The sequence below is a fragment of the Bufo bufo genome, chromosome 2 (genome assembly GCF_905171765.1).
Source record: "Bufo bufo chromosome 2, aBufBuf1.1, whole genome shotgun sequence".
Taxonomy (NCBI): Eukaryota; Metazoa; Chordata; class Amphibia; order Anura; family Bufonidae; genus Bufo; species Bufo bufo.
The window spans coordinates 373105915-373122070 of record NC_053390.1 but is presented as its reverse complement, the minus strand read 5'-3'; the positions used below and the strand labels follow the sequence as shown (position 1 = coordinate 373122070).

The following is a 16156-nucleotide window of genomic DNA, read 5'->3' as shown; positions in this document are numbered from 1 at the left end:
CAGTCAATTAAAGCCTGAAGTCTGGAATGCATAGACATCACCAGACGCTGGGTTTCATCCCTGGTGATGCTCTGCCAGGCCTCTACTGCAACTGTCTTCAGTTCCTGCTTGTTCTTGGGGCATTTTCACTTCAGTTTTGTCTTCAGCAAGTGAAATGCATGTTCAATCGGATTCAGATCAGGTGATTGACTTAGCCATTGCATAACATTCCACTTCTTTCCCTTAAAAAACTCTTTGGTTGCTTTTGCACTATGCTTTGGGTCATTGTCCATCTGCACTGTGAAGCGCCGTCCAATGAGTTCTGAAGCATTTGGCTAAATATGAGCAGATAATATTGCCCGAAACACTTCAGAATTCATCCTGCTGCTTTTGTCAGCAGTCACATCAACAATAAATACAAGAGAACCAGTTCCATTGGCAGCCATACATGCCCACGCCATGACACTACCACCACCATGCTTCACTGATGAGGTGGTATGCTTAGATCATGAGCAGTTTCTTTCCTTCTCCATACTCTTCTCTTCCCATCACTCTAGTACAAGTTGATCATGGTCTCATCTGTCCATAGGATGTTGTTCCAGAACTGTGAAGGCTTTTGTAGATGTCATTTGGCAAACTCTAATCTGGCCTTCCTGTTTTTGAGGCTCACCAATGGTTTACATCTTGTGGTGAACCCTCTGTATTCACTCTGGTGAATTCTTCTCTTGATTGTTGACTTTGACACACATACACCTACCTCCTGGAGAGTGTTCTTGATCTGGCCAACTTTTGTGAAGGGTGTTTTCTTCACCAGGGAAAGAATTCTTCGGTCATCCACCACAGTTCTTTTCCGTGGTCTTCCGGGTCTTTTGGTGTTGCTGAGCTCACCGGTGCATTCATTCTTTTTAAGAATGTTCCAAACAGTTGTTTTGGCCACGACTAATGTTTTTGCTATCTTTCTGATGGGTTTGTTTTGGTTTTTCAGCCTAATGATGGCTTGCTTCACTGATAGTGACAGCTCTTTGGATCTCATCTTGAGAGTTGACAGCAACAGATTCCAAATGCAAATAGCACACTTGAAATTAACTCTGGGCCTTTTATCTGCTCATTGTAATTGGGATAATGAGGGAATAACACACACCTGGTCATGGAACAGCTGAGAAGCCAATTGTCCCATTACTTTTAGTTCCAAACTGCAAACTGTTGTAATTCCTACACCATTCACCTGATTTGGATGTAAGTACCCTCAAATTAAAGCTGACAGTCTGTAGTTAAAGCACATCTTGTTAGTTTAATTTCCAATCCATTGTGGTGGTGTATAGAGCCAAAAATTTTAGAATTGTGTCGATGTCCCAATATTTATGGACCTGACTGTATATATATATATATATATATATATATATATATATTACTGCAGCAACACCCACTGTGTGGCAGCATCTACCTCTATATATTAAATTGAAATTGAACGTCAAGCCTCAATCGTCCATTTACGTATTTTCAGTTTCCACATGGTTTGAATAAAAAAATTTTTTTGCCATTGTTAAATGTAATTAAACCAGACCGGCATATATATGTGAATATTACAAGACACAATGTATAGCAGCAATCTACCTGTATGTATTAATGAGAAATTGAGCACCAGGCCTCAAATTTCTGTTTACATACTATTGAAATGATTTTTTTTTTTAGTACTTGTTCAATTTAATTAAACCAACATATAATATTACAGGCTATAGCTACTAGAGATGGGTCGTTAATCCAGGGAGTTATTCTGATTGCCTGATTGGAGTCGGCAAGGATTTTTTTTTCCCCTTAAGTGGGGAAAATTTGGCTTCTACTTCACAGTTTTTTTTTTGTGCCTTCCTCTGGATCAACTTGCAGGATAACAGGCCGAACTGCATGGACAGATGTCTTTTTTCGGCCTTATAAACTATGTTACTATAGGTGATCAACAACAATACACCAGCCAGTACACAAAAGTATCTGAAGGATTACAAATTTAGGCCTAAATCAATCAGTTTCCCTTTATTTCTATGTTCACAAACATGTTTTTTTCCAATCAATTTTTTTTTTATATTGGGGACTCATTATATTCAAACTAGCAGCATATATATGTGATTACTACACCAATAGACAGGGTAGCACACAAAAGTATCTGGGAGTGGTAATGAATTTAGGTCCAAATCGGTTTCCCAATTAAAAAAAATTTAAATCAAATTTTTTATTTTTTTGGGGGGGGGAGGGTTGTTGAATATATTCAAACCAGCATTTATACGTGTTTATTACACCAATACACAAGATTATCTGAGAGGCCCAAAAATGTCCGGGTTCCAAATGAAAGACCCAGAGCCAGAATGTGGGTAGTAGCTACACCATCTATCCGGCCACAAATAGTACTAGTGGTAGTAGGACACAGTTGCCCCTGCTGGCTTGGGAGAGGCGCATTATAATTAAGGATGAGATAGTGGATTGGATGGCTCACTCCTCCTCTTAGTTGCAGCAGGATGATGTGGGGTGACTTTAGGGTCCGACACCGTGCCATGGGTCACAGGGTTCCTCCTTGCATTCCCAAAGACTTTCAGTGGAGTCCTCTCAGTCTCCACTGCTCTTCCCAGGGAGACACCTATCTTTTCCCTAAAAAGCGGGAAACCCCACCACGTCCTATGGCAGATAGTCAAGAGAGTCTCCCTGTTGACGACTCATTTGGACTGCCCTGAGGAGGAAGTTGGGGAGGAGGATCATGACCCCATGAATACTTGGATGGTGGTAGTAATAGTAACACCTATAGCCATGGCAGAGGCAGTGTGAGTCGGGGAAAACACAGAGCAGGGGAGGGGGGCCCAGGAGCCCTCATGATATCTCACAGTCTGATAAAAGTGGCAGGGAGGGTGAAGACTCCAGTGACAATTGTGTAGTGGACAGAAACTAGGAGCCAGATCGGGGGACTGCAGAGGATGCAGTGCTTGTCTATAGCACTCTTTTCAGTTAGGCACACACCAAGGCCTCCACACAAACTGACACCATACGAGATCCTATTTGGGACAGGGCCTAGAATGGGCCAGTATTTCCCGCAACAGTTGCAAATGCATTATAAATCTGTTGCCAAATATGTGATAGCTCTGAGTAAACAATTGTCTAACATACATGCACAAGTTTTCTCTTCCATTCCAGATCCTAATTCCCTAGAAGGAAGCCACACTCTGAAACCTGGAGAGTGAGTGGTGGTCAAGAAGCATATCAGAAGCACCCTCGAACCACGATACGAGGGACCTTACCAGGTGCTGCTAACCACCTCAACTTCTGTAAAACTCGAGGGGAGACCTAACTGGATCCACGCATCACACTGCAAAAGAATACGAGTGCCAGCTCCAGATATCGAGGAAACCACCGCTGAATCTGCATGATGCCTTTTGCAACAGTTATCGCTCTCCTACACAGTCACATATGCACAGAATCTTTCAAAGATAGGAAGACAAGTTGCCATCACCCAACAAAAAGAGAAGGATGGCTACATATTGACCACTTTCTGGTTTAATTCCTCCAGTTCTCACGTGGCTACCTTCAAATTCGATTATTGCAGTCTAGTATTGTGCTCAATGCCAGCATAGCAATGTAGCATGTACCAAACGGGCAGCCAGAGATCTACATACATCTGTGTCACTGATAACCAGTATGGGGAACAGTGTAACTTGTGGGGAGCAGTTGGGTGGAACACGGGTGACCCATAGGGATACAGACTTCAGAGTGTCAGAGACAAAAAAATATAAAAAAATGGGTAAATCCTTTCTTACCCGCATGAGACTAAGAGTGGAAGATGCCACCCAAGTGGACAGACAGGCTCCAACATGCCACTTACCCTCACAATAGAAAACCCCAGCAGGGACATACCTTATAGGCACCTGGATGGTGGTAACTGCTGGGGACATGGGCATGTTCCACCTAAAAGACCTACATAATCTCACAAAGATAGAGAAGGGTCCGTCCGAACACTACACTACCTCCCTTAGGCAGATGACAGCCACAGCAGACCCCACCTTTGAAGATACTATGGCGGCCGAGACAAAATTTTCTGACACCAACCTGTGGTTAGAATGGATGAAATACAATGCTGACACACACAATAAGACGAACTGTTACATATGCAACACACCTAGGCACAGTGCCCTTGCATCTGCCTCCTGAGACTGAAAGCTGCTTCCTCAGCCTGTACACCAACACTAGCGTGAATGACTCTGCCTGTGAAAAGTGGAAGAGAAAATACCCCCTGGTAGTAAAAACCCCCAAACCAGGTGAAGGCATAACCATATACCCTGGTAACTACACCTGTTACTTCAACCCTGGCAGTCAGAGATTCTTGATTTTTCAACCCTGGCAACTTCACAGAGGGGTACTGCTCATCCTACAGCAACCTGTCCACTGAAACACAGAATCAGAGGGTATCTTTGGGGGACATCTATTGGATCTGTGGAGACGGAAAAATAAGAACTAGGTTAGAAGGCAATTAGTCCGGTGAATGCACCGTAGTGAAAACCATAATGCCCCTTCACATACTAGAAGATGACCCCACAGTTAGAGGGTATACTCAAAAAACCTATTTAGGGAGGTCAAAAAGGGAGGCCTCCCCACAGGGGAGCTTTGACCCACATGCTTATATAGACGCAATAGGAGTCACAAGGGGGGTCCCCAACGAGTTTAAGGCCAGAGATCAGGTGGCACCTGGATTTGAATCCCTACTCCCAATAGTGACAATCAACAAGAACGTCGACTGGATAAACTACATATATTATAATCAGCAAAGATTTGTAAACTACACCTGTGATGCCCTAAAAGGAATTGCAGAACAGTTAGAGGCTACTTCTGCTGTGGCCTTTCAGAACAAGATGGCCCTAGATATTATCCTAGCTGAGACTGGGGGAGTTTGTAAAATGATTGGGGAAACTTGCTGCACCTACATCCCAGATAACACTGGCCCCAAAGGAAAGGCAACTGAAGCAATAAACAAGCTTTCTAACCTCTCAGAGGAATTAAAACGTAACTCATGGATAACAGACCCATGGGATGAGTACTTTGGATGGTTCAAAAATTGGAAATCCTTCCTCACCCAGATAGGTATGGTGATAGTCTTGATGCTAGTATTGTCAGTAGTGTTATGTTGCATTGTACCCTGTGTCCGAAAAATATGTGAAAAAATTGTGACTTCAACTACTGAACAGGCCACCATGAAATTCTGATTCAACATATTTTTCCCTTAAAATGGTACATTTTCTCAGTTTAAACTTTTGTTCCGTGATTTATGTTCTATTCTGAATAAAATATTAGAAGTTGGCACCTCCACATCATTGCATTCAGTTTTTATTCACGATTTGTATAGTGTCCCAACTTTATGGGAATCCGGTTTGTATAAACCTCACCTACCTTGCCTTCTTGATGGTGCCCCATTGTCGGGCGGTAATAATTCAATTAACAATTATTAATTATGGTCATAAAATAATTAAACCATGAAAAAAAAAAATATATAGTTGTAGACAACCTAATCGATACAATTCACATCTGAGTCCTACTATTTCCTCAGATAATAAGTTCTTTGACGTGAAATGACGTTAATGCTAAAGGTGTAGTTTTGCATTATACAATAATACACAGGTATTATAAAAATATGCAGATTTATTGGTTAGAAGGTTATAAACATAAATAAGTAAATAAACACAATGATACATGCAAACAAATATATTCAGCGTTGTTACAAGCTTAACTTGTCACATTATAACAAAGCTATTATTAGGTTAGGATATCAAAATAGGAAAATAAGTTATATACATTACTTCTGTTCAAAGGAAACCTCATATCAGGATGGGCATGTCTAATCCTAAACATCAATATGGAATGTTAAATACATTCCGCCCCCTTCTAACCAACTAAACTTCACATGACTTTAATGAATGAATGGGCAAATCCATTCAAGGATATAACTTAGAAGATATAACTGTATCCTTCCGCCCCATCCTGGACTATTTTCACACATATGACTTTGGGAAGACTATTAAGACAAACAGGGATCTATGATCAAAGCTATTATTATGTCCTAAATGGGAAGAACTTGGAACAAGTCTTTCCTGTGGGAATCTATCACTTAGCTTACTATCAATATATATATAAGCAATCATTTAATACTTTGATAGATTATGAGTCTTGATTCTTCTGCAGGTAGAATGAAGCCTCACAATATCCTAAGACTACATCTCAATATGAAGAAAATCAATTTATTTATTTATTCGCCAATCTAGATGTTTTTATTTCACCCACATTATCCAATTAGTCTTAATAAAATGAAATATCATTCTTTGCGTCTCTTACCAAGTCCTAATAGGAATCTTACTTCTGCTCCTAGGAAGGCTGGGTGGTCCATCATCATATATCTCACCATGGCTTTCATCTTGATAGACCACTCTAGAGAGCTCAACTTGTCCTTGTGTGTCTAAGCCTGTATTCTAACTTCTGTAGGTGTCTAGCTATTTGGTTTTCTGATCTCCTGGTTGCTTGGTTTCCTCCTCATCCGTGTATCTGGCTTATTACCAAAAACTTCAGTTAGACACACCTTCCTAACTTGGGGTTTTCCAATCATTATCGGTTAGGTGTGTACACACGATAAGAACTATGAGGTCATTGTATTAACCAGAATGCATTTCTGCTGCTGTTGTAATGTCACCTACTCATACCTAGGTGGCACTGTTGTATAAGCTATTAGCATCATACTATAAAGAGTTAACTACGCAAGTCTGACTTCATCTTGCATTCTATACATTTGACATCTAGAACCTTAAATCAAAACGATAAGGATTAACTTTGATACATATACTAATTAAAATGCAGACTTAGTGGTACCATTAGACATCTCTCAATCTGTCAAATTTATGGTACAGATGAATACAATAGGACACTTGCACGTGTGTCTTCAAAAGTAGTTAATTGCCACTTGCCAACCATCACGTTTCACACTCCCTCAACCCACTTTTTTTTAAATCTCATAACACTGTGTGTGTGTTTAAACATGATCTGCCCCCAATCAGGGGCAATTTTTGGAAGCTTTGGAATCTGAAAAAGCATGAGAGATGTGCCGACGCTGTGTCTTTTTAAATACACAATATGTTAACGCCATCAAATGTGCGTTTACCTATAGATATATATGTCAGTGTCAATCTTATCAATAGCAGAATCTGGAATCTGTATACAGGTACATGTATTAGTTGTATCCATAATAATAATAAATATAGTAACTAAAATATTACCACTATGCTGAGACAAGATAATACCAGCATGCAGTGACTGAATAACACCACCATTCCATGAGTAAATAATAGCACCACAACTGGATAATACCACCATACTGTGACTAAATAACACTAGAAGGTTCCAGTCTAGCTAGAAATGGTATATAAGGAGAGCAGTCACAGCCCCTAGTGTTCAGTAGTTTGGTATCAATGCTTGGAGGGCAAGACTCTGACATTATTGAGTGACCAGAAGAAGAAACTGAGACGGGAATACGCTGCCATAGACCCTAGACCACCAGGGTACCAGTCTTCTGAGAGAGAGAGAGAGAGCGAGAGAGAGATGGACAGCTAGCTCAGGCCTTTCCTCAGCATCCCAGGGAGGAGACTGGAGAAGCCAGCCCTTTGCTTCCAAAATAACAGAATGGACGGACATATGGATGTGAACAGCACACAATGTGCTGTCCGCATTTTTTGCGGACCCATTGAGATGAATGGCTCCGTATCCTATACACAAAAAATGCGGATTGAATGTCGACCAAACATACGGTTGTGTGAATGGGGCCTAAGGGGTTAAATTATGCTAAAGGTTAAATAGTAAAACATAAAAAATAAATAAATAAAAAACACAGTATGCAAGAGCTATTCAGTACGTGAAATACGGTCTGTGTGACAGCAGTATTTCTCAGTCTTGGGCGCCTGCGAAACGAGCAGTGTCCATAACGGGAAATCATGCTCACACATGGAGCGTTATTTCCACACAGGACACGCTCGTCTGAAACTAGCCTTCGGGCTAATTCACACGAATGTATGTTTTTTTGCTGTCCGCAAAACACAGATCCGCAAAAAAACTCAGATGACGTTCGTGTGATATCTATATTGCATCCATTTTTTGTGGATCCATGGTAACAATGCCTATCCATGTACGCAAAACAGACAAGAATAGGACATGTTCTATCTTTTTTGCGGAACGGCCATGCGGACATACAGAATGCACACTGAGTCATTTCTGTTTTTTTGCAGACCCACTGAAGTGAATGGTTCCGCATATGGGCCGCAAAAAAACAGACACGGACAAAAAAATGTTTGTGTGCATGAGCCCTTATAATGGTGTGTGTTCCTCCAAGACTGTGGGTGTACTGAATTGTACAGACGACATTGGGGCTCATTTATTAAGACCATCATTTTTGACTGTGTTTTTTGGTACGTTACTCTGGTGTTCCTGCCAGAAGATGCGCCTAATTTATGACACAGCGTGCGCTTCATCATAAAATAGGCGCATCTTTGGTAGTCCATGCTAGCAAGACTAACGGAGATGCGCCTAATTTATCTGCAACTCTTACGCCTTTTTCCTGGTGTGAAATTAAATACACAGGCTTTTAAAAAGACGCAAAAATGGGGGAGTATGACAATTTTTTGCCAAAAAGGTGTAAAAATGTTTGTAAATGACTCCCATTATGTAAGTACAATTCAGTACAACTGAGGTCAGGCAGGTACACACAGCATTATATACTACTCACAAATAGTTATGGATATTTGGCTTGAGGGTGAAATTTCAGGACGAACCTAAGGGTCAATTCACACATAAATTCTGTATGAATGGGTCGCATCCGTTCCACAATTTTGGAATGTTGCCGCAAAAGATACAGACAGCACACCGTGTACTTTCCGCATCTGTAGTTCTGTTCCGTGGCCCCGCAAAAAAGATAAAGCATGCTCTATTCATGTCCGCAGCCATGAATAGGCATTTCTATCACAGGGCCGGCAAAACACTTGCGGCCGTGTGAATGGACCCTAAAATGCACTCTAACCTTTATAGGTGAACTTAATGTGACCTTCTCTAAACTTTTGAATACACATGTCCAACTGTTCAGTGTTTCAGTACTTTTTGCACAACTTTCTACCGCTCCTTGCATTCCCCAGGTAATAATTCTGGAGCCTCTATTTTTATGGCTCTATGTTGTGCCATTCCTTTCTTTCTACTAGACGTTATGAATGAATTGCTAGCAGTCTGCAGTAAGGGTACAGAGGGGAGGTAACCAGTTGGGGGTGTATCTGAATAGTCTCACTCTATCCAATCAGTGCTGCCATTTTCAGACTGTGCAGGTACACGCCCCCAGCTTGTTACCTCCACTCTGTACCCTTACTGCAGACTGCTAGCAATTCTTGAAGCCTCACAATGGCGAGATACTGTTGATCAATTGTTACGTGTCATCTTGGTCTCATGATGTCAAAATGTGAACAGCATGATGAAGAGGACTGTTTAAATACCAATTCTAATTGAACCAGGAAATGTATTGGGTAATTCATGGATCAAACACCTGTTATGAATGTTGCTGTTAAGGAGGACCTTTCACCACTCCTGACATGCCTGTTTTAATAGCTACATGCATTCCCCATGTAATAAAAATTCTGGAGCATCTATTTTTATGGCTCTATGTTGTGCCATTCCTCTATTATTTCTACTAGAAGTTATGACTGAATTGCTAGCAGTCTGCAGTAAGGGTACAGAGGGGAGGTAACCAGTTAGGGGGGTGTGTCACTGCATAGACTCACTCTATCCAATCAGTGCTGCCATTTTCAGACTGTGCAGGTACACCCCCCCCAGCTTGTTACCTCCCCTCTGTACCCTTACTGCAGACTGCTAGCAATTCATTCATAACTTCTAGTAGAAACAACAGGTGTTTGATCCATGAATTACCCAATACATTTCCTGGTTCAATTAGAATTGGTATTTAAACAGTCCTCTTCATCATGCTGTTCACATTTTGACATCATGAGACCAAGATGACACGTAACAATTGATCAACAGTATCTCGCCATTGCGAGGCTTCAAGCAGTATGTTCTCAGAAGTGGCTACTGAGCTTAGAGTGTCACAGAGTGTCACCAGCAGGTTGCAACAGAGATACAGATAGACTGGAAGAGTCACATAAAGGCATACAAGTGGACATCCCACACTGATGACCGCTTCATTGTGAACAATGCCCTGCGAATCCGGATGATGAATGCCACACAACTCCAGGCACATTTAAGAGAGGTGAGAGGCATCAAAGTGTCACGTCAGACCATTCGAAGCCATTTACATCAGCATGGTCTGTGTGCTAGACGATCTGTAAGGGTACCTTACCACAGGCATCATCATCTTGCATGGGCCAGGGAGCATCTACCCTGGACGAGGGACCATAGGGCCTTAGTGCTGTTCACTGATAAAAGTCAATTCACGCTGAGCAGAAATAATGGCCGCCAACAATGTTGGAGATGTCAAGAAGAGCGCTATGCATCAGGCACTGTTGTTTCCAGATGAGACTTTGGTGGTGTTACAGATTGGGCAGGTGTGTCTAGTCAATACAGAACTGTCCTACACTTTGTGAATGGTACAGTGACAAGCCCATACTACTTGAATAACATTATTAATCCAGTCATTGTGCCTTTGCATGAACAACACAGACCTAATTCCATCTTCATGGACGACAATGTGCCAGCTCATCAAGGTCGCATCATTAGGGAACAGCTGCTAGAGATTGAGGTACCTCAAATGGAGTGGCCTGCACTTTCTCCAGACCTGAATGCCATTGACAATCTATGGGATCAGCTGAGTCGCCATGTAGAGGCATGTAAGGGTCCATTCACACGTCCGTTGTTTCTTTCCTGATCTGTTCCGTTTTTTGCGGAACAGATCTCGACCAGATCTGGACCCATTAATTTTCAATGGGTCCTGAAAAAAAAATCGGACAGCTCAATGTCAGATTTTTTTTCAAGACCCATTGAAAATGAATGGGTACAGAACTGGTCCAGATCTGGTCCGCAAAAAACGGAACAGATCAGGAAAGAAACAACGGACGTGTGAATGGACCCTAACTCTGTACCTCAGAACCTCGGTGACCTGAGGGCCGCCCTTTAAGAAGAGTGGGATGCCACGCTTCAGCAGACAATAAGTCGACTTGTGAACAGCATGAGACGTCGTTGTCAAGCTGTAAGTGACGCTCAAGGACACATGACAAGTTATTGAGACACTGACATTTTTGTGGGGGTATACCCACCACTGTTGTTGGCTTTTGTTTTAATATATTGTTTGAGATGAGGAAATCACCATTGCATGCTTCTACTTGAATGTCCTGCTTTCATAATATAATATAACTGTAGCGTGAACTTTTTACGTTTTCCATAAATTTCACCCGAAAGCCAAATACCCCAGTTTGTGAGTAGTGTATATCATTATAATGCCATGTGTTTGAATCACAGAAATACCTCTAACACGTGGGAGATTTCTCAGAACTGGTATAAAGGAAAACTGTTGTAGTTGTCCATAGCAACCAATCAGATTTCACCTTTTAGTTTCCAAAGGAGCTCTGGAAAATGAAAGGTGGAATCTGATTGGTTGCTATGGACAACTACAACAGTTTTCCTTTACACCAGTTCTGAGAAATCTTCCTCACAGAGTGTATTTTGCAGATTGAATACGCTTGTGCGAAATTGCGCTAATCCTAAGGCCCCTTTCACACGGGCAAGAATTCCGCGTGGATGCAATGCGTGAGGTGAAGGCATTGCAACCGCACTGAATACCGACCCATTCACTTCACGAAAATCGCAGCATATTCTATATTCTGCGTTTTTCACGCAATGCAGGCCCCATAGAAATGAATGGGTCTGCGAAAGCATCCGCAAGCAAGTGTGGATGTGGTGCAATTTTCACGGTGCTAAGGAGACGATAGGGATGAAAGCAACCCCGGACCCCATTAACCACTTGCCATCTGGGCCATTTGCCCCCTTCCTGACCCGGCCTAATTTTGCAAAACTGACATATCTCACTTTATGTGGTAATAACTTTGGAACGCCTTTATTTATCCAAGTCATTCAGAGATTGTTTTCTCGTGACACATTGTACTTCATGCTAGTCATAAATTTGAGTCAATATATTTTACCTTTATTTATGAAAAAATCCCAAATTTACCAAAAATTTTGAAAAATTCGCAATTTTCTACATTTCAATTGCTCTGCTTTTAAAACATTAAGTGATACCTTATAAAATATTTATTATGTAACATTCCCCATATGTCTACTTTATGTTGGCATCATTTTGGAAATGTCATTTTATTTTTTAGGACGTTAGAAGGCTTAGAAGTTTAGAAGCAATTCTTCAAATTTTTAAGAAAATTGCCAAAACCCACTTTTTAAGGACCAGTTCAGGTCGGAAGTCACTTTGTGGGACCTACATAGTGGATACCCCCATAAATGACCCCATTGTAGAAACTACACCCCTCAAGTTACTTAAAACCGATTTTACAAACTTTGTTAACCCTTTAGGCGTTCCACAAGAATAAAAGGAAAATGGAGATCAAATTTTTAAATTTCACTTTTTTGGCAGATTTTCCATTTTAATCCAATTTTTTCTTTAACACATTGATGGTTAACAGCCAAACAAAACTCAATATTTATTACCCAGATTCTGCGGTTTACAGAAACACCCCACATGTGGTCATAAACTGCTGTATGGGCACACGGCAGGGCGCAGAAGAAAAGGAACTCCACATGGTTTTTAGATGCCATGTCCCATTTGAAGCCCCCTGATGCACCCTTACAGTAGAAACTCCCAAGAAGTGACCCCATTTTGGAAACTAGGGGATAAGGTGCCAGTTTTATTGGTACTATTCTTGGGTACATATGATTTTTGAATTATTCATTATAACACTTTATGGGGCAAGGTGACCAAAAAATTGGTTGTTTTAGCACAGTTTCTATTTTTTTTTTTTTTTACGGTGTTCACCCGAGGGGTTAGGTCATGTGATATTTTTATAGAGCTGGTTTTTACGGACGCGGCAATACCTAATATGTATACTTTTTTTTATTAATTTCACTTTGACACAATAATAGCATTTTTGAAACCAAAAAAATGATGTTTTAGTGTCTCCATGTTCTAAGAGCTATAGTTTTTTTTTATTTTTTGAGAGATTTTCTTATGTAGGGGCTCATTTTTTGCGGGATGAGGTGATGGTTTTATTGGTACCATTTTGTGGGACATACGCATTTTTGATCACTTGGTGTTGCACTTTTTGTGATGTAAGGTGACAAAAATTGCTTTTTTTGACAGTTATTTTATTTATTTTTTAATGGTGTTTATTGGACTGGGTCGATTATGTGATATATTTATAGAGCCGATGTCTATTTTATTTTTTCTATTTTTAACTTTTTTTTTAATCCTTACTTGGGGAATTTTTTTTTTACATGTGAAACCTTTTTTTTATTTTTAACACTTTATTTTTTTATTTTACACTTTTCGGCCCCCATAAGGTCATACAAGACCTCTGGGGGACATTTACTTCACTTTTTCTTTTCACTGTTGATCTCTCCTGTAACTGGGGATGACATAGTAGCCCCAGTTACAGGAGAAAAGCACCCCCCAGAGAGGCTGTACAGCGCAATACAGCCTCATCGCAGGGCTGATCGAGGTCTGTGAAAGACCTCACATAGCTCCTGCACTCTCTGGTCCGCGCAGTCGGAACAGGAAGCGCATAGCGCTTCCTGCTCTGTATACACAGCGCTCGGTGAGCGCTGTGTATGCAGCGATCTAGAAGGCAGGGACACCTGGGCACTGTCCCTGCCTTCTCTCTGGGTTGCCCTGCTGTCACTGACAGCGGGCAACCCGATCAGCAGCTGCACGATTAGCGTGCAGCTGCTATTTCTGAAAGGACGTTCTGGAACGTCCATTCAGAAATAGAGAACCACCTCCCGGACGTTTTTAGTCTATGGGCAGACGGGAGGTGGTTAAAGTCTATTCACTGTATTATTTTCCCTTATAACATGGCTATAAGGGAATATAATAGCATTCTTAATACAGAATGCTTAGTAAAATGTAGCTTTAGGGGTAAAAAAATAAAATAAAAAAATAACTCCCCTCATCCACTTGTTCGCGCAGCCGGATCTTCTATCTTCATTCAGCAAGACCTGGGCTGACGTCACCACGTGGTGAGCGCGATTACGTCATCAAAAGGTCCTTTTGCAGGTCCTGAAAGAAGAAGATGATGCTGGCTGCGCGAACAAGTGGATGAGGTGAGGTTTTTTTTTAACCCCTAAAGCCACATTTTAGTAAGCATTCTGTATTAACAATGCTATTATATTCCTTTATAACCATGTTATAAGGGAAAATAATAAAATCTACACGACACCTAACCCAAACCTGAACTTCAGTGAAGAAGTCCGCGTTTGGGTCTGGGTACCACATTCCGTTTTTTATCACGCATTGCACCCGCGCAATAAAAACTGAACAACGCAATGCACACGCGACGCATCCGGAACGCCCGTGTGAAAGAGGCCTAACACACAAGAGACCACACAGAAAACATAGAAAAAAGATTTGGGTTGTTTCAGTGGTGAACATCAATTCTGAGGATTATTGGGGTGAGACTAGACCCTCCTGGAAGCCCATACATTCTAGGCACTATTTTTTTTAGGAAGGTGACAGCCCTACCTCAGGGTTAAAGGTTAGACATATCAGTCTTTTTGCCCGCAGAATCTAGGGAGGCCAGAACAGAGTGCAGCCGCTACTCCACACATCATTAATCTGCCAGCAAGCCTTCTTTTCATTCAAAGAGAGGGAGGGGGAGCCGGGCTGCACCACTCCAACAGAATAGGGGTCCACCAAGTCTTCAGCAGGGGCGCCCGCTCACTAAACTCGCTAAAGTAAAGGGGAATCTCGGAGCTGCGCTGCTTCCTGAGCTGGCCGAGCGCGGCGCTGACTGAGCGCTGAGGCCTGCACCGGAGCGGAGCCGACGCCGGTTTTGGCGGGAGTCCTGTGCGTGTGTTCCTCCCCCGTGCAGCGAGCGAGGGAACTGGAGGAGGGGAGCTGAGCTGGTCGCAGGCGGGAGAGGGAGCAGCAGTCTGGTGCCGAGCAATAACAACACAGGAGAGGTAAGACGCTTCTGCCATGACACTGCCTGCGGTGCTCGGGCTCTCCCCGCCTGGTGCGAGTGGCTGCGCCCGCCATGGTGCCGCTGTTACCTCAGGCGCCCGCTATAAACAGCCGTCACGGGGGCCAGTGCTGGTATTCGGCCGAGCGTGCACCGCCTCCTCTCCATGTTTTGTGCACAGGAAGGAAGGGCACCATTGTACAGGAGCTGGTGGCACACGAACTAGCGCCAGTGGCCCGGGGCCAGCTTTGTTTTACTGCCATCCAGTGTGGGGCACCAAACCTCCGCCAGTCCCCGCATTTACTATGGTCCCTGTGACATGTGATGGGCAACCATAAGGAGGGGGTGTGTCTGCATTGTTATGAACTATGTGTCTGTGCATGGCTGCCTGGCATCTGTGCCAAATAATTCGGGCGGCACGTGTGTGGCAATGTAGTGCTGTGGCAGACTAGATCAGACTTGATCGGCCATCCCATACCAGCCACATGCCCCAGTAGTAGAGGAGACTCAACAAAACTGGTGGAAAGTAGAACTGGCTTAGCTGGCCATAGCAACCAATCACATTCCTCCTTTTATTTTCCAAAGGAGCTCTGAAAAATGAAAGGTGGAATCTGATTGATTGCTGTGGGCCAGTAAGCCAGTTTTGAGAAATCTCCTGTATCCATAGCCACCTCAGCCCCTATAGCTTAACCTCCTCAGGACCGCCGTACGCAGGATTGCGTCTTTGCGGCGGCCCTGCTCTTCTGGGTGGATGCGCCGGTGCGTCCTCTCGCGAGATTTCCTGTGAACGCGCGCCTTCACAGGATCGGAAGGTAAACGAGTGGATCTCCAGCCTGCCAGCGGCGATCGTTCGCTGGCAGGCTGGAGATGTGATTTTTTTTAACCCCTAACAGGTATATTAGACGCTGTTTTGATAACAGCGTCTAATATACCTGCTACCTGGTCCTCTGGTGGTCCCTTTTGTTTGGATCGACCACCAGAGGACACAGATAGCTCAGCAATAT

General features: G+C 42.6%; 1 protein-coding gene across 2 annotated transcripts in view; it reads left to right on the top strand.

Moving 5' to 3' along the window:
• The first annotated feature begins 14863 nt into the window (after positions 1-14863).
• Positions 14864-16156, top strand: part of PSIP1 (PC4 and SFRS1 interacting protein 1) — a 125416-nt gene continuing 124123 nt past the window's right edge. Inside the window, exon 1 of one of the 2 annotated variants that reach the window (XM_040417172.1) lies at positions 14864-15153. The gene's annotated coding sequence lies outside the window, so the exon portion shown is untranslated. The remainder of the gene's footprint in view (positions 15154-16156) is intronic. The other variant, XM_040417171.1, reaches the window with a different exon arrangement.